The sequence below is a fragment of the Columba livia genome, chromosome 3 (assembly GCF_036013475.1).
Source record: "Columba livia isolate bColLiv1 breed racing homer chromosome 3, bColLiv1.pat.W.v2, whole genome shotgun sequence".
Lineage (NCBI taxonomy): Eukaryota > Metazoa > Chordata > Aves > Columbiformes > Columbidae > Columba > Columba livia.
In genome coordinates this window covers 59,311,352-59,330,039 of record NC_088604.1, presented here as the reverse complement: position 1 = coordinate 59,330,039, position 18,688 = coordinate 59,311,352, and the positions used below count along the sequence as shown (strand labels likewise).

At 44.3% G+C, this 18,688-nt stretch overlaps 1 long non-coding RNA gene across 1 annotated transcript in view; it reads left to right on the top strand.

The window, feature by feature from the left end:
• Positions 1–16,519, top strand: part of LOC110363927 (uncharacterized) — a 35,092-nt gene extending 18,573 nt beyond the window's left edge. Inside the window, exon 4 of the long non-coding RNA XR_010471374.1 lies at positions 15,239–16,519. This is a non-coding gene — a long non-coding RNA (uncharacterized LOC110363927). The remainder of the gene's footprint in view (positions 1–15,238) is intronic.
• The last annotated feature ends 2,169 nt before the right edge of the window (positions 16,520–18,688 follow it).

Sequence of the window (18,688 nt, the reverse complement as noted above, 5' to 3'; positions counted from 1 at the left end):
ATTTGCACCAGGCAGCAGTCCTCCAGGCCTGATGCTGTCTTTGAGGGGACTGACACGATGCAGATGGGCAGCAAGCAAGTAAACAGCTTTCAAAACCCCAATGGCAGCCAGCACTGCAAACCTCACTGTTCCTTCAGTTCACCATGATTTCTTCATTGCAGTATCCCTTGTGATTCAATCAGATACCATATGCTAACCAAGCAAAGAATTTCCGCTTACCACTTACTAATACAGCCAATATTAGACACAACAGTCGGCCAGATACAGATGGCTGCTTCCAACAAAATTTGACTATGGGCTTTGCTCCGCACTTAGAAGGAGAATTCTTCAGTAATGTAGCAGGGCCAAGCTAAATCTGTGTTTGGTTTTTAAAAGGAAAGCAAAATTATGCAGATGTAGAATTTTGTGAGGCCAGATGGATTGTATCTGGAAGTGTTTATCATTTTTAATATTTTGAAACCAGATGTTGATGCATGGACATCACTGGTTGCAGCCATAGGAAGCTGTGTTAGAAGGACACTCTCTAACCTTTGTTAAGAAATTACAATGTTTTGATCCTGTTAAGATCAACTATTAGTACAGAACTGGCCAACCACTGCTGTAAGCCGTTAAAAAAATAGGAAACAGATGCTCAATAGAAAGAAAGCTATCAGCCAGAGCATTCCTGATCTTTTTATAAAATGTAAACTTAAATACTTTATGTGTCCTTTAATGAGCTGCTATGGAACAACTTTAGTAGTCAAAACATTTCACAAGATTACACAAATGCAATTTGTCATTTATTAATATTTCCACAGAAGTGGTGTCCCTGGGAAAAAGGGCACAAAGGTGGCACATGCCAGGTGATAAATGTAAAGCGTTTCTGTGACAAGAACTCAACGCAGATCTGATACTTGTAAGACTGATGGCATTTTGATTGTAAGAAAGCAACAGCTTTTATCCCTCAAATAGACTGTGGCTGTGGGGGGAGGAACAGCCATATCTACATTATGTGGCAACATCTATAAATGTTAACAAGTATATGATAATTGATCATATTTGCAGGAAGGACAACCACAGCAGTGCTCAAAAGCTGTGAACAGTAGAGATTTTTGCTGTTGAAGCCCATTCTGCCGTTACATTGAAGGATTAGCTCCGCTTTTCAGGGCTTTTTTACCATCTTGCAAAGCTGAATGGTGTGGTCCTGCCCTGTATTCCTAGCTGAGAATGGTGATGAATGGCAGGCCCATGCTAGTGCAGCACCTGCCACCCTCCTCAGAGCTGTGACTTCTGTGTCAGACAAAGAAGAGCTCAGACCAAGACCCTCAAGTAAGTAAATAGTCTGAGTTCCCCATGTCTTCTTTTCTTTCTATAAAACAGGGATAATAATACTTCCCATCTCCCGCTACTTTGCCATTTTAAGACAAACTAATAATAGCAATCATTGCCAAGTCAGTTTGAAATTTAGTGGAACCAAACCAGCATCCTTTCCTTCAAACCCCATTATACAGATTGGTTTGCTACTTTGAGCACATTGGACAGCTGGATCTTCCCCTCATGGGAGCAACACAAGCAAGTTAAAAATGGAAAGATGTCTGGAAGGTATTTCTTAATGTGCTCTGAAAACTGAGGCAGAATGATTCTTCCTTACAGCCGGGCTCTTTTGCGAAACACTTCTGGGGAAGCGTTCAAAAGCCTATCCTGCCCACTTCATGCTCTGCCCATGCTCTCACAGGTTGGGGAGACAGTTGCCAGCAGGTAATGGGATGGAGGAGGCAATCTGGTCTACGTGGTCCTTCTTGATTTCCTTCATTGTCTAAATGCCTGGGGGAAAGGTAACCTCAACAGGCATAGGCACGGCTGAACATAGTATAAAGTGATTTGAGATAGATTTAGATTAAATAACAGTAGAAGAGAATTCAGAATAAGCATGTTTGTTCTGTTTCTCAGCCACGTAGGCTGGACTCAGTTAAAGTAGCCCTTGGCCATTTGTACCTTAGGTAACTAGTCCCAAAGTAAGTCAGGCCCTCCATCCTACAAGGTAATAATGGGACGAACTGGCTGTCAACATTCCCTACACCTAATGGAGGGGCTCTCGGAGCTGCTCTCTTGTTGTGAATCATCCTGGTTGATTCATGTTTTAAAAATGCAACTTCTCTAGCAGAGCAGCAGTAGTTTTTTAAAACACTGGACTCAATTGCTGCACAACCAAAATAACACTCCCCAAGCTCTCCTCCCCATTTAGCATGGCCTCCAGTGTTTATCATAAGATTTCAGCACAACCACCTACTGGATTATCTTTTTTCCTTTGTCTTTTCCCCAGATTAGATGCAATTCGCACATGGGGCAAAGGGAGGGGATACCTCCTTTGTGTGTATTTTAGCAACTGAATAGTTTAGTCTTTCGTTCACAAACAAGCTGCTGCTTCTCTTCTGTCTGTCCTTGTTTTTGGAGGCTATCCTGCATTTCAGCTCATGCTAACCAGAGCTATATTACATCTGGCACTGTCCCTGCGATTGCTCAGGCAGCTGGAACAAGTTAGATTGCATTGTTTCTTATGACTTCCCCTCACATATCAGTTGCCATTACTCCATCTCTGCTGGACTGCTTTTCCATCTATGTTCTCTCCTTCTGTTCTCTACAAACTTCCAGAAGTTTTCATCATTTCTTCATTTCCACTGTGAAACTCATAGAAGGCAAAAAGTCCAAAAGCAGATGCGAAGTAGAATATACTATAGCTTTTGGACAAAAGCAATGCAGATTACAATTAATGCTACTGTAGTACTGCATTTGGGCCTGTCTCTGTTAAATATAGGCACTTCTCTTTCACAAGGGAGAATAATGTGAGATGCTTTTCAGTCATTCTTTTTTCAGTTTATAAATCTGAACATTTCAGCTGACGTTCTCTCTGAGAGCTGGGAATGCATGAGAAAATTGGTTCAGTTTCTGTGATGAGACACAGCCACTAGTTCATGTTTCCCTCGTGCCATCATGTGCAGCTTGATCCTTCCCTGCTAGATGTGTCTGCTGGCCAGCAGATGGTCCCCAGACTGGGTGGGCTTTGCAGCAGATGCTGTCAGAGTTCAAATTGTCGTTGCCCTGTGGCATTTGTCTAAAAGCCATTTCATCACCCTAATTCACACCTCTGGATTATGGCTGGAGCTACCATGAAGGACTGTGCTTTTTCCTGGCAAACCCATGAGCTGTGGGCTGGGGGCTGTATTTTCTAATTGCCATGATTTATGGTCACAAAGAAAGGCAGCATTGCATTTGATGTATACATTTTCTGTAATGTACAGATACATTCTAGCCATTAATTCCTGATCCAGATTGGGATGACTATTGTTTATTTGTTAAGTGCCAACAATGTGCTCAGAACTGTAGAAGACTCAAAATGAAGACAATCCCAGCCCTCAAGAACTTGGATCGGAAATTCTCCAAAGGTCAGAAAAGGGTTTAGATCAGGTGTTCCAGTTCAGGCTCATCCCCATTATGAAGTGGTGCTGAAAAAATCCAGATGCTTAATAAGTAATCACTGTGTTTCTTGTAAAATTGTAACATTTATTGTAAATGACTAATTTTTCTAATGAATATTTTGGAAGTGACATCCATGTGGAGAAACTATAAACTGCAATAAATTGCACAGGGGTTGCCTGATGTTTCTGGGGGCTAAAGAGAATGGAAACTCTTGGCCAAGATGCTGAAAAACTTTCAGACAAGCCAGAGAGTGAGTGTCGACATGGTGTAATCTTAGGCATCCATTAAAGGTTTCAAGCTACATTATCTCTGTAAGTGCTGGACAGACATGGACTGAGGCACCAGAGACTGTTAGAGCAAATAAATGTTAAGGCTGTGAGAACAGCAAAACTCATGTGTTGGTATACATTGAGAACTGCAGATCTCTCTCTTTCTAGCCATTGTCCATGAAAAAAAAAAAAAAAATGCATGAGAAAAGTGACCTAATAATTCCTGCTGAAGTACAGAACAAGGTCAAAAAGGAAGAGATTAACATTCTGGTGTGTTTGGTTGGGCTTTAGGGCTCAGTTCTTTGCAAGCACATCAGTCCTGTGGACTGCATTGGTCATGCTTGAGATGAAATCTGCAGCCAAAGAAAAGTGGCACACAACATGTCTGTGTTTGTGTGTGTGTGTGCACCTTTTACTTTCCCCTAAACTTGCACCTCCTTTCCTGGGATGGGATTCAGGGCCTCAAACACCTTGCATTTAACATGGAGAACACTCATGGTAGTTGACAGGAGGTGCACATTTATTAGATATGTAACCTGCTTTAACCAGAAGCAAAGCCCTCAGTATTCTAGCCTCAAACAATCTATTCCTTATGACTACTCCTATGACAAATAAATCCGGCTAACACATGTGGCATGATCTGAACCCCAGGGAAAGTTCCCATTGATTTCCATGCCTAGATCAAACCATCACCAGCTAGAGAATTACTTAAATTTTAAATGAGAATTATTATTAAACCCAAAAATCAATCACTATTTTGTATGTGTCAGGGGAGAAAGCAAACACCTGTTCTTGGTAATTTTATTCCAAGTTTGTGTGGACATTTTGTTCAGCTTATTTTTTCCTCCCATATTCTCTCCCCATCTCCCCATCTCCCCAAACCAGTCACCTTTGACGTTACATTAACATAACTAATCTCTGGGTGGAAAAATTACATTCCATTGCAGATGTCTCTAGCCTGAAGCAGGGTGAGTGACACACCTGTGTATTAGACCTACTGCATTGTTTAGCGTGGATAATAAATGAGTGGACGTGATTTGTTCAAGGAATGTGTACAATTACAGGCAAATATTGTAAACCACTCAAAAGCCTTTCCACCGGGACAGATCCTCCTGTCTTCACTCACACAAAATTCCCACCACTTCCCTGTCTAAACACAACCTTATTTGCAGTTCAGGTTTATCGTAGGCAGTCGGAAGGGAGAGGAGAAGGGGAGAGGCGTTGCTAGTGCTGCTGTGCTGAGAATTTGGGCTTAAAGTGGAGATAAAGAGTGGAATGACCCCTGGTGCTTTGGCTGGGAATTACTGGCCGTTAGCTCCGCACCAGGCTGCACTTCCCCAGCCTCCCACACACGGTGCGGGGTGCTGGAGTAGCGGCAGGCACAGAGGTTTACAAGAACCGGTTTTCGCAACTTTGTCTCCCAAATTCACTTCCAAAAAAGTGGGATGATTTACAAACTTTGGTTTGTTTGATGGGGAACGCCATTTTTAGCAGTTAAACGTGAAGCTGCATGAATTTCTGCAAGTTTCCATCAGATATTAGAGTTGTTTTAAAGGAGCAAATGATGCTATTGCCTCCTTTAAATGTCTCCATCAGGAAAGATATCTAGGTGAGTGGTTAGAGGGTGCAGGCAGGAAGACACAGGCAATTTACTGATTCCTGTCTACCCTGTTCTTTACGGTGGTGCCTGGTAGTGCCTGTGATAGCTTGCTCAGTTTTCAGCTACAAGCCCTTTTGCGTGCCTCCCAAGCTCCCTGCTGCATTTGGGCTTATCTCCCTGTATCGCCTCTGGCGCACTGTGCTAACTGTACATCAACCTGTGACTGTCTTAGCTGCCCAGAGCGTGACCTCCCACCTGCTGCTAGGCTGCATCGGCCAGGTCTCCAAAACCCCCCTGCAACCAAAATGAGTGAACCAGCCTTGGGGCCCCAGGCCCATTAACTCCCTGCAGCTTCCCCAGGAGATACGGGTGCAGAGAGCTCCATCCACCTGGGCCTGATGTCAGGAGATGGCAGTGTCTCCCCGCTGATGCAAACATGGTTTTGGCAGCACAAACCACAGTCACAGAGAACATTTGTCTTGTTCTCCTCTGAAATACACTCAGCTGCATTTTTGTCCTCCCATGCTTGACAAGCTGGCACTGGAAGAGAAACCTGGTGGCTAGAGGCTGTAAAACAGCAGCAGGACCAGCCTGTGGCACTCACTGTGCTGGAGTGACCAGTCTGAGCTTTGACATACAATTGGGCATCGCTCCATATTCTCCAGCCTTCAGGACACCTGCCCACCCTGCTGCCACTGCCCATGGGATGGGGACAAGGTCTGGCTGCTGGAGCACAGGGATCTTCAGCTGCCTACTCCTTATGCTCATTAGCCAGCTGGGTCAGGAGCTACACAGGCCCCAAAACAGGCTGAAATGGCTCCTTCTGAACCGGTGACACCAGTCTCCCTGAAGAGACCAGTATCTCTTCCGACCAATGTAGAGAGCTTTAGGAATTCCCTTCTGCTGGTGAGGAGAAGGCAGCAATTACTGCTGCACAGGGCACAGAGAAATGAGAAGCTGGTGCAAGGCAAGTGGCACACAAGCATTAACTTCTGTCTGTTGCAGCGGGCAAGGTAAAACTGGTTATAAATACTACATACAACCAGGTAGACACTTGAGCAGCAGAAGTTTCACATTCCCACACAAACCTCCCCATAGTTCAGGTATTGAGAACCACAGTTTCAGCAATCCCAGTGATATCTGCTTGGGATCAGCCTATATGAAAAAAGGGAAAATATGGACAAATATTGTACTGTCAATATTCATGGGCTTCACTATTACAGACAAGAACAATGCATACCTGTTCATCTGTCACCTGTAATGGTTTATCAGGGGCTGAGTAACAGGAGAAATAACTGATGTTTTTCTGGGGGCTTCAATGTGAGGCAGAGAGGGAGGCTGATGTTCTCCATCTCAGCACAAGCCCATGGCTGGAGAAGACAACTGCTTTCCAGCAGCACAGCAGCTCAGGAACAGCTCATACCTCGAGCACTGCTGCAATAACTGTATGTATGTTACAACAATGTAACTATATGGATCTCACACCCTGACCTGCACAGGACCCCAGACCTGTCCCAGCTCTGCTTTGTGCTTCTCCCATCCCAGTTTCATCCTCAGAGCTCTTTGTGCACCTGGTTCAATTCAGCAGTGAGGAAGGGCCACCTCCCAACCTCTTCTCCCTTAGAGTCTCTCCAGTCTCATGTCACATCCTCTCCCCCAGGTTCCAGAGACTCCCGGAGTGAAGGCAGGAGGGTCCCTAGGACCCCTTAGTTTCTCTTTTCTTTAACAACACACACAAAAAAAAGGTTTCTACAAAGGTCTTTCCTTCCTTCCTGAAATTATTTTTCAAAAGATGGAAATTTATCTCTACATTTGTCTTTTTTTATCAGTCCCTATTCTCTCCCCAGACTTTTCAGCACTCTCCTACAGATAGTCCAACTCGTCTTTGAAACCAACGTTTCTGACCAAAATTAGTAACATGTGTCTGAGGCTACTAGTCTGCCCAGAAAGTGAATGGGTGCCTTAGTCAGTGCTTCCATTAATGCTTTTTTGGTGTCTGAGTGAAGCATTTCACAAAATCCGGTGCCAGAGCATTACATTATTAAGATCAGTTCTACTTCAAAAATGAAAAGTTGTGATTTGCTTGCCATTTGTGTCAACCTGTTTTATGTCAAGGGCTGAACAGTGGTGAGGCCAAAGGATTCATGGACCGGTAAAACTTTCATCCCAAACTTGTATGGATGCCTTCCCAAACTTGTGTGGATGTCTTCCATTGAGGCAGTTGTTGAAAAGTTTGTTATATCCTACAAATACAAATTCTGTCCTATGTTTCAGAACATTTAGATTTCTGCTAGTACCAGAAAGTTTCAGCCAGCTCCTAGAATAAAGTGGGCAATGGAAAAACTTGGTGACGACTATGAATTTTTTAAAGGAACCTTGGAAGTATTATCATTGTAACACCTCAGCTCACATTGGTTTGCTGTTCTTTCGACCAGATTTACCAAAATGCCGAGTAAGAAAAAGTAAGAAAAGACTTCAAGAGTCATTATAGCTAGAAACCTTTGGAGAAGAGAGGCATTCAGCAGTAACCTATCTTTTAGGAAATGAATATATCTAGCCCCACATCTCTCCTCAGCCCAACAGATGCTCTCAATCAATTGAACAGGAGTGTGCTGAAAGATCTAATAGCACTGGCAAAGCCTTTTGGAGACCATCAACTACTGTGAATAATGCTATGACTAAGCCTACTATTTAAATGGCTGAGGTCCAAGGAATTTGAGGGTATCATATGCCTATGAGATTGGCCTACCAGCTCCATTTCAATTGCTTCTCCTAGAATGAATCAATACAGCGAAAATTTGTGACCTCAAATAGGCATCTAAAAGAAGACAGGGCCAGAGCTTGCTTAAGGTTGCTGGCAACTTGTTTGCTACAAAGCCTTTCTGTGAGGAAGGACATGGGAATGCTCGTTCATTCTTTAAGCCAGGGAGAGTGCAGGAACATTTTGCAGAGAGCTGAATTACCCACTCTCAATATGCTATGACCTTAGAAGAAAGGAAACTCATTCAGTGAAAATACGGCATTTTTCTCTTGGCTTCTTTGAAAAATTCAGTCCTGGCTCCAGAGATCTTATGGAATGACTCCTGGGAGTGTCTCTGTGGCCAACTCTTTGCCTTGTTAAGCATAGGGTGATAAAGTTAGAGAGATCCCAATCTACCAGTTTATCTCTGCCTGTTTTAACATGTTGAGAGCTAGAAAAGCCCCACACATCGAAGTGCAAAGTCTTTGGACCACACTCCTGTCATCTCTGAAGGCTCTTTCAGTTATTTGTATAGGCAACAATAGGTCTGTTCTGTTCTGCTGATAAATTACGCGATTCATTTGAGAAATGAATTTGGCTTACAGCAGAAGTGTTTGCCTGGCTGAGAGGCATAGTGTAACAACAAATGTGCTTATTGGATTGTCTACCATCACTGAAGTAATTTCTTCCGGCCAAGGCCAAATGTTACTGTGCACGTCTCCTCTCATCTCTCAAGCAAATCACAAGACTGCTTACACAATTCTGAGAAAACTTAACAGCAGATAGCATGCTATGGAGCTGACACTGCTGTAATGCTACACATGTGTGATCTCAGTTTATTGGATGACTGTCAGCTTTAGAGATAGCAATTCCAGGAGGTTTTCTCAAGAAACTCCCTCAGACACTCACTGCCTCTCAGTAAATGGGCAATGCGGTGTAATCTTCCCTTTAAACGGTCCCTGAAATATTATTGCCACATCCTAGGGAGATGTCCAGCTAGTCCCAAAGGCAGACTAATTCCAGGGCAAAATCTATTTTTAATATCTCAACCCCAAAACTTGCTCAACCATTATGAAAAGTTTATCCCTTGGTGTCCCTCAAACTTAGGCTGCAAGGGCCATCATCATGCAGCTGGAATTCTGTTTAAATCCCTGGATCTAATGTACTCTATTGACTGGAAGCAGCTAGCGCACACATCAATAGAAAGAAATGGTTAGCATTGTTTTTAAAAGGAAAATAATCCTGAAATAACACAAGTGCTTGATTAGAATTAAGTAGGAGAAAGATAATATTTAATGCCTTATAGTTACAAAATGGACTAGGAAGTGTGTTAGGAATTAGCAACAAAATTAATTATAAAAATAGCGTGTGAACAGAAATACTCCATCAGCAAGGGGAGTGAGTGAAGTATCTAACTGTTGTTTCAGCTATCCCAGGCATCTCATAATTAATCTCATAAAAGGTAGGAGTAGAAAGAAGGGGTCAGAACAAACAGTGTGTCATTGCCGAGTACTACTACCCTTTTCTGATGTGCCTTGCCCACTTGATAGAAGTAGACAGTAATTTTTGTTATTTTACTTGCCCTATATTGCACAATTCTTCCTTCCCTGTATTATTGTGAAGGTAATACCTAATGAAATTGAGAAAACAAATTCATAACAGAAAGAGATAGATTTTCAAAATGGTTATAGTTGACTTGTAATTTTGACTGCCAAGTAAAGTTTTAAAGGAAAGAGCATTACAAGTTTCAGAAAAGTCTGGGTTTTTAGATGATGAATAGTAATACCATCAATTCCATCAGTGCAGGTAGTTAGTTATACAAGTTGCCAATCTGCTTTCTTAAACCAGTAGCTACCAGAAGAAGCCTGTTCAAGATGAGGCAAAGCATTTTCACCTTTCCTGAAAAGTTTTCCTTTTTCCTTGAAATACCCAGTGCTGGTGCCTGCCAGAGACAGGCTAGACCTGACGGACAGTCGGTCTAATCAGATCTGATATGACTTTTCATAAAACACACGGTGCCTACCTAAGTTCTTCTGAATAACTTTGGTAGAAAGACTGAAATGACTTCCACTTGTGAAAGCATCCAGAGAGCCTCAAAACAGGAAAACCCCCAAGGTGGGACAAGCTTTGAACATCTGGGCCACAGCAGACTGCAACAAGCTGGTGAGGGAGGGCAATTCTCAGTATATTATATACAGTATTGCTGGCCCTGGGTTGTAAGCTACTGAACTGGCCTTTTCTTTGCCCTGTTGCTATGCTTTGTCCCTCATTAGAGATGGTTTTCTCAATGGACTGTTGATGTAATGTTTTATGTGTTTTTTAAAGCAATAACAGAAAGAATCTTTTGCAGAGGATATCAGTTTATCTGGAGAAATGACTGCAAGTAAGCAAGTGGAGAGCAGCCATTCCCACAACTACAGTTTTGAGGCTACCGGTGATGGTCCAAGCATCTGCTTCATGTGTAGAAAACAGGGCAGTGTTCTTTTCTTTGGTCAGCCTTACTACACTGAAAAAGCCAAACATACATGATTGATTGTGGCTTTTCCAAACCAGACATTAACGTTACATAGCAGCAAGATGCTGTGAAAAGGGAAGGGAGCTATGTGATCAGGCATGGAAAGGTAAGCCGGACCTTGAGAAAAGCTTTGCGTTGGGAAGTAATCTACACACTGAAAACCACAAAGGAACTTTGGATTAAGTGCAAAGATGGAAGAACAGGAAAGAAGCATATCAGGCGGGATCACATTACAGGGTCTGCATACTCTGTTATTCAGTTTGCTGTTTTTAACTTAGCAAATATCAACACATTTGTTTTGTTCCCGATTATTCTAATAAATCCCAACAGTGTGACAAGGGTTTTGGCTTCTTCTGTTCACTACATTATCCTGAAATCCACAATGATAAAAGCTCTGAAAGCATTGCCTCTCTACATAAGCAAGCATCATGGAGACTGATTGTGAATTCACTACTGTGAAAGTCAAGAAAGAAAATTTAGCATCAAATAGGACTTCCAGTTATGAAGCTAGGAGTATAATGGGATGATTTATCATGACAAATTTTTTCTTATAATATCTCTCAATATTGAAATCAATTGTTACCAGAGATAAAGAGGTTCACTATCTTTTAATTCAGAAATATGCCGAAAAAATGTCATCCACTTATTTACATACCTCATCCTCTTAAAACCATTTACAAGGAGCTATTGTTACAAGGTTCAGTGGCTGCTTTCTGTAGCCGGATGTTTTGTTCCATGTTACTATTGTATCACTACAGAGATCATTGCTATTGTGTCACTACAGAGATCATCGCTATTGTGTCACAGCAGAGATCACTATTGCAGAGTCTTCATAGCAGAGACAAGATTTTATTAACCTGAGCAGTCAGCTTGAGTGTCAAGTGTCTGTAGCTTTGTGTACTTGAATGCAGGAGCTGCTGGCTCTGAGATCTACAGGTGTAAGGAAAGATATTAAACTCAGGACTACCAGTGGAGTTACAAGGAAAGTTGAAATTAGTCTTAGCTGACGGAAGTAAGGGACCAAATGTTCTCCAGATGTTTTCTATCATAAAACCATAGAGTCTGAGACTGGTTCAGCAGGACAGGGGACAAGAGGTGGGTACCAATTAAACACATATATTCTACCTACCTCTATGAAAATGCTTGAATTACTAGACAGAAATTCAGTATCTCCTTCAGCAATTCCTCTTAAAAACCAGCCTGTTTTAATTTTAAACCTATGCCAATCTCTGCACATTGAGTAGAATAAAGTTCAACAAGGGTAAAAGAAGTCACACGGGGCCTTGACCAGAGAAGAATAGTTATTGAATTCAGTAACAGGTATGGGCGTAGAGATGAGGTTAGTCTGGGACGTGTGGTTCATATCCTGCCATGCTGTGCCACCATAAATCACTCAATGCCTCAGTTAACTATGTGTTAGAACAAAACAACAGCGCCTTTCCACTTAGCAGGGAAGAAGCAAGATGTGCCTCTCTCCCTGAAAGGCTCTTCCTAGGTTTTCTCAGTAGTAGAGCACCGCATCTCTTGGTGGGGAGTCCCACGAAGGGCTTTATCTTGTTGGGAGACTGGAGGATTTCCTTTTCATGGTAATTTAATACAAAGTGAAAGAAATTAAAATAAAAATTCTGGTTGTTAAATACCAACTATTAAGATTCCACCTGCCCACTCTGACTGTTCTTTTCTACAGGATTGTGAGAATAACCATGCTGGACCCAGCATGTGTCAGGAGAAGGCTAAACTCACCCATGCCATTAACACCTCTGAGCAGATCTGTGTGAACATGGCGATGGGTGATGGTGTTATTTCAGAGTGTGGGAACAAGTGACTTGTAAGCGGTAAGCAAGGTATTTCTGTTGCAGAGCAACATCCTGAGTGCAGCGTGTTCAGCCCAGCTGCAGTGAGGTAGGAGCTGACCTGGGAAACCACATCGCCACCATAGCCTGGCAAGTGTCACTTGCCAAAGGGACTCTGCTGTTATCCACTTTAATGAAAGTGACTGAATCTTCTTGATTTTTCACTGAGAGGTGCACACCTAGCCATTCAATTTACAAACTAGATTAGGAGATTAAAAACCTTTCTTCTCAAGAAGAAACCATCATAAAACTGGAGGTTCCCATCACCTACATTGCCGCTGAGGATGAGATAAGTTCCTGTCCTTTAAAGGAAGTCTCCCAGGCAGTGTGGACACTTCTCACTTGGGCCAATAATGCTATTTAGTGTGGTGGACAAGGTGGACAAAGTGCACACAGAGCTGGGAATGGCACAGCTGAACACCAGGAAAAAGTGTGACGGTGCTCACTGCCCCTGCACTAGCGGCAGCACTGGAGACTGGCCTTCAAAAGGAAGAGAACTCACGTAGGTGACCCAGGAGCCCAGCAAGAGTCCAGGCTTTCTGCTTCCAGCAGTGAGACCAGTAGCACAATAGGGACCTGCAGCACTTCTGTGGTGGGACCAGTATCAGGAATGGGATTTGCCTGAGCACAAGGGGCTCGTAGCAGTGGTACCCAGCTGCTAGTGGGTTTCCTTTGCTCCCTCCATGCTGCCACGTGCCTGGGGCTAACTCTTTCCCTACGTGTGCCCCACTGCCACAGCTGCCAGCAGCAAGCGGGGGAGGCCACTGGGATACATTATTTATGGTGAATTTGGGCTTATTATTGCATGGCATTCCAGCACGCAGTCTCCACAGCATCTTGTGGGGAGATTGCTGTGTGATGAATAGACTGAGAAAGGCCAGGCAAATGGTATTATTATAACACTACATAAATATGTTTTTTTTTCATTTAACATTAAAACACCTGATTTCCTTTAACATTGTAAACATGTCACTTTATTAGGTCTGGGTGAGCTGATGAATTTAAAGTCATTTTCAGCAAACAAGTGGCAGCCTTTCTGCTTTTTAAATGAAGGTGAAGGAAAGAAACCTTTATCATGAAAACATATGGGGGAATAAAAGGGACAGGAGAAAGCTGTCACCCGCTCTGAAGTTTCCTGTGGAGAGTGGAAGAGCCACCCAGGTGATATTGGTGGGAAACAGAAAATGGGGGAAATACGGGATACAATCTCCTTGAAACAGTTGGCACAGTCTCTGTGTTTCGTAGCTAATAAATTTAGCTTTCAGGAAGAAATTCAAACAAGCTGCATTTACTAGTTTTTAAGAATTAAAATGAATGCATTATGTACAATGTTACCATCTGCTAAAGGAGGCAATTTTGGCCAGGGCTTGGCAATTTCTTCCTGGACGTGAAGTTTAAAACCAAGGCTTTTCAACCATAAAATTACAGCCCTGTAAAAGGACAGATAAATGCCTAAGCAAGCGCCACATTACTGTCAGAGCAATGATTTGTTGTTTCATTTTACTGTTGTGTTTTCCTGGTTATTAGAATGAAGGTTGAGTCAGCGTTTCCATTACAAATAAACTGCTTTTAAGGAACTGCAGTTTAACCAGAGAAGGAAAGTCACTGTGAGCATTTAGGTAAAGTGAAAAAATAAAAACTTTGGCAAGTGCTTGGACACCCTTTAGGCTGAGAGGTTCTTGACTTCTTGAGGACCCCAATGAGGCGTTTTGTTTTGTTTGTTTATTTGTTTGTTTTCTCTTGCTCTGTGAATAGGTTCCCTCCACTGGGAACCAACTGAGTCTTAAGGAAGGTGTAAAAAGAGATAATCAGTAAAGCAATGGAAGCTGCATTCCTCGCTCCCTAGGGGCTCACCTAAGGGGAGATGCTGCCTGGGCCATTGCTCCCTTCCCATTGGGATGGTGACAAGTGAGACTGTGGTGGGCAAAACAAGGGCCCAGGCGAGTGGGGTGGGCACCCTCCTGGAGAAGGGACCTGGACAGGTTCAGCTCTTTTCCCTCTCATTTGGCCATGGGGGCCAGGTGGCTACGCAGCTTCTGTTTTTACCACCAGGTAATTCCATGTTGAATATGAGTATGTTCTTCATCATGACTATTCAGGGTTTGTGATGAAACCCTCATTTTACCTCCCAGTAACAGAAGCTGGGCTTTGCCAATTACCTTACCTCCATCAGCTGCCATGTGTCAGTGGCCTGTGGTGATTGCTGAGAATAGGATCACATTTCATCAATCACTGTGCATATGCTGTTCGAGTGGAGCAAACCCCCACCCCACCCCACGTTCCCCTTCCTCCCTCTCTTTCCTCCTTTTTTTTTTTTCCTTGTTTGCTTTAAGTGTGAGTGATTGTGAGGCGCAGGTGTCATTAAGGGTTTCTGGTAAACGCCCCTTTGCATGGGCTGCAGAAGAGTAACATGGGCTCCAGTCATGGTTTGTACTATAAAACCAAATCAAACTAAAAGGTTTCCATGAGTGAAAGACAGCATTTGATGTACTTTTGTAAAGATTGCATTATAGGTTGTTCATGCGGTATGCTGGTGCAACGCAGGCAGTGGCCTCTCATGGCACCAAACTTCCCCAGCACAGATGTACAGCCTTGCTCTGGCAGGAGAGCTGCTCCTGGGCATTCTGGCAAGTGCAGCAGTGAGCGCCTGTGAAGACCTTGCCCTCCCTGAACAGAATTCCTGAGTAAAGGCAATGGGATCAGGTACCATAGAGATATGTGAAGCTACACTAGCAGCTCCTATATTGCAGCTGTAACAGGAACAAAACAGCATTTCATTGTTGCTCTCTTGTTTCCTGCCAGCAGGAATGAGCTGTGTATGGAGCAACTCATCCAGCAGCTTAACCAGCACCTCCAATCCGAAGCATTTGCTATACAAAGTGCAGCTTGAGGATGACAGGTCAGGACTGTCTGAAGGAGATGGCACAGAGAAAGCCACATGGGGTCAGGGGAGATCCTGCTGTCAGAAGTAATAGCTTTTACGCTGAAGCAAGTTTCACAGAGCAATATGCATGCATTTGTCATTACTGGGACAGCACTCTGCATGGGTGAAAGAGAAGAGTCATACGTTGTTAAAAACTACACTCAGAACATATCCATTTCAGTCTCTGTTTACTACTGTTCATTCCCACCAAATAAACTGTTTTTTTCCAGAAGAGAAATAATGTATATACACACACACGCAGATCAATAAATGAAAACATATTTTTAGCCCATTAGTTTGTTGCAATGGCAATAGATTAAATCAACTGTAGCTGATTGTTAGTAAGGTTTCACCACAGCAGCTAACTACTTCCTGGAGAATTAGTTTGTGTAACTGTTCTCATGTGGCAGACATCATGTGGCTGTGAATTGTCATGCCCTCATGGGCTGCTGAAATCAAACAGCTCAGTTGACACTGTCTCCCATAATATACTCTTGCAAAAGCTGGTAGCCCATGGCTTGGACAAGTGTACTCTACGCTGGGTTAAGAACTGGCTGGAGGGCCGGGCACAGAGAGTGCTGGTGAATGGGGCTGCATCCAGCTGGCGGCCAGTCACTAGTGGTGTTCCCCAGGGGTCAGTGTTGGGTCCAGTCCTGTTTAACATCTTTATTGATGATTTAGATGAGGGGATTGAGACCATCATCAGCAAATTTGCTGATGACACCAAGTTGGGAGGGAGTGTCGACCTGCTGGAAGGCAGGAGGGCTCTGCAGAGGGATCTGGATAGACTGGAAAAATGGGCTGATTCCAATGGGATGAAGCTCAATAAGGCCAAATGCTGGGTGCTGCACTTTGGTCACAACAACCCCCTGCAGCGCTACAGGCTGGCCGCAGAGTGGCTGGAGAGCAGTCAGACAGAAAGGGACCTGGGGGTACTAATTGACAGGAAGCTCAACATGAGCCAACAGTGTGCCCAGGTGGCCAAGAAGGCCAACGGTATCCTGTCCTGTATCAAAAATAGCGTGGTCAGCAGGACAAGGGAAGTGATCCTTCCCCTGTACTCTGCATTGGTGAGGCCACACCTGGAGTATTGTGTTCAGTTCTGGGCCCCTCAGTTCAGGAAAGACATTGAAGTGCTGGAGCGGGTCCAGAGAAGAGCAACACGACCGGGGAAGGGACTTGAACATAAGACCTATGAGGAGAGGCTGAGGGAGCTGGGCTTGTTTAGTCTAGAGAAGAGGAGGCTTAGAGGTGACCTCATCACTCTCTATAACTACCTGAAGGGAAGTTATAGCCAGGTGGGGATTGGTCTCTTCTCCCAGGCAGTTAGCAACAGGACAAGGGGGCATGGGCTTAAACTCTACCAGGGGAAATTTAGGCTGGATATTAGAAAGAAATTCTTTACAGAGAGAGTGGTCAGGCATTGGAATGGCCTGCCCAGGGAGGTAGTGGACTCGCCATCCTTGGAGGTTTTTAAACTGAGATTGGACATGGCACTTAGTGCCATGATCTAGTAAACGGACTAGAGTTGGACCAAGGGTTGGACTCAATGATCTCTGAGGTCTTTTCTAACCCAGTCGATTCTGTGATTCTGTGATTCTGTGATTCTGTGATTCTGTGATATGGCTGGGATGGCTCTTAAGCACTCGGGTGGCAGTTTTCAAATGGCCTGATAGGTTCTCTGCTGAACACCCAGATCCTGATGCCCTGGAAGTGGGGCAGGGCATGAGGAGGTCCTTGGGCACATGGGCATTTTGATGGGACATCAGGCCTGCCTGGTGTCTTGGGGCAGGTGAGATGCTGCCCTGCAAGCTGTCTGCGAAGGGGCCAGGAGTGGGGCTGGAGTGGGGGTTGGAGATGGGATGGGGCTTGCTGTCAGAAGGCATGTATAATGGCAAGGAGGTGAAAAGGTATGGTGATGCCTATCTCAGCCAGATATCAGGAGTTAGACCTACTGAGACCTAATCTAGCAGTTCTCCAGCAGCAGGTTCAAGACATAATGGTACCTCTTCATAGGCTCTGGGTAATTTCAGAACCAGCAGAAGACTCTGTGTCTCCCTCTCTGCTCTTCTGCTTGCAGTTAGGCCTGTGTGTCTCCTCCTGCTAAAACTCATCCTCTTCTAGGGGTCTTCTACCATTAATGAGAACCATGCAGAACTAGAGATTTGACACTATTGTTGGGGTTTTTTGAGATACACCTCCTCTCCCATCCCATTTTGTGTGGAGGTGCCCAGGTGCTGGCACTGAGGGGTGGCTACAGGGCGGGGAGAGGCTGGTGCTGCCCTGTGACAGACTCAGATGGTTCCAGCTGGCTCAACCAGAGACACCAGAGGGCACAGGTGAGCCCTGCAGCTAAGATGGCAATGCCTCGAGGAGAGTGTGTGCAAGAAAGAGCAGAAAACACTGCACAGGAGAGGAGAAGGAGGGAACAAAAAGAGAAGCAGCAGAAGGAATGCAAAAGCCAGATGTGAAGGAGGAAGAGGAGAAAAAAGGAGCTCCATGGCAGAGCAGATATCCACACCGCAGCCCATGGAGGACCCCACACTGCAGCAGGTGGACATTCTCGTAAGGAAATGTGGTCTGTGGAGAGGATCCCACACTGGAGCAGAGGAGGAGTATGAGGAAGAAGGAGCAGCAGAGTGGAACTGCTGTGTACTTACTGACTGGAGGTGCTACACTCCCCCACACCGCCTGTGCTGCTGCAGGGCTATAGAGGAGTTGGGAGTGAAGGAGTGAAGCTGGGCATGGGGAGAAGGAAAGGTGCTGTTTTAATGCTTGCCTTTTTGTTTCCCACTACCCGATGCAAAGATTAAATATTTATTTTAATCATCAATAAATTAATTTTCTCCAGGTGGAGTCTGTTTTCCCTGTGACAGTAATTGCTAAGCAATCTCCCTGTCTTCATCTCCACCCACAAGCTTTCTCATTATTGTTCTCCCTATTTACCTGCCCCACTGAGGGGAGGAGTGAGGGAGAGGGAGTGGGAGGTCAGTTTCCAGCCAAGGCTAACCCACTGCGTCCTCCCCCAAAACCCTGCAAAGAAGTCCTGTGCTAAGTTCCAGTAGTTTGCTCGGCTGTCCAGGAGCTCACAATACCAGACGTGATCTCCTTACACTAACCCAGCAAGCTGTACAATGCGCCACACCCAACTCCATGAAGGGACACATCCATTCTTGGTGCTTCCACAGACTTTCCACAAAAGATTTTTGTGGACAAACCTTTGCTGCTGGTTTTCTGCTTCTGTTGCCACCCTGGAAGGACAACTCTACTTGCCTTGTGTCCTGCTACTCTGTAAAAGCATAGGGCATCTCCTGCCCGCTCCTCCCAGAGCG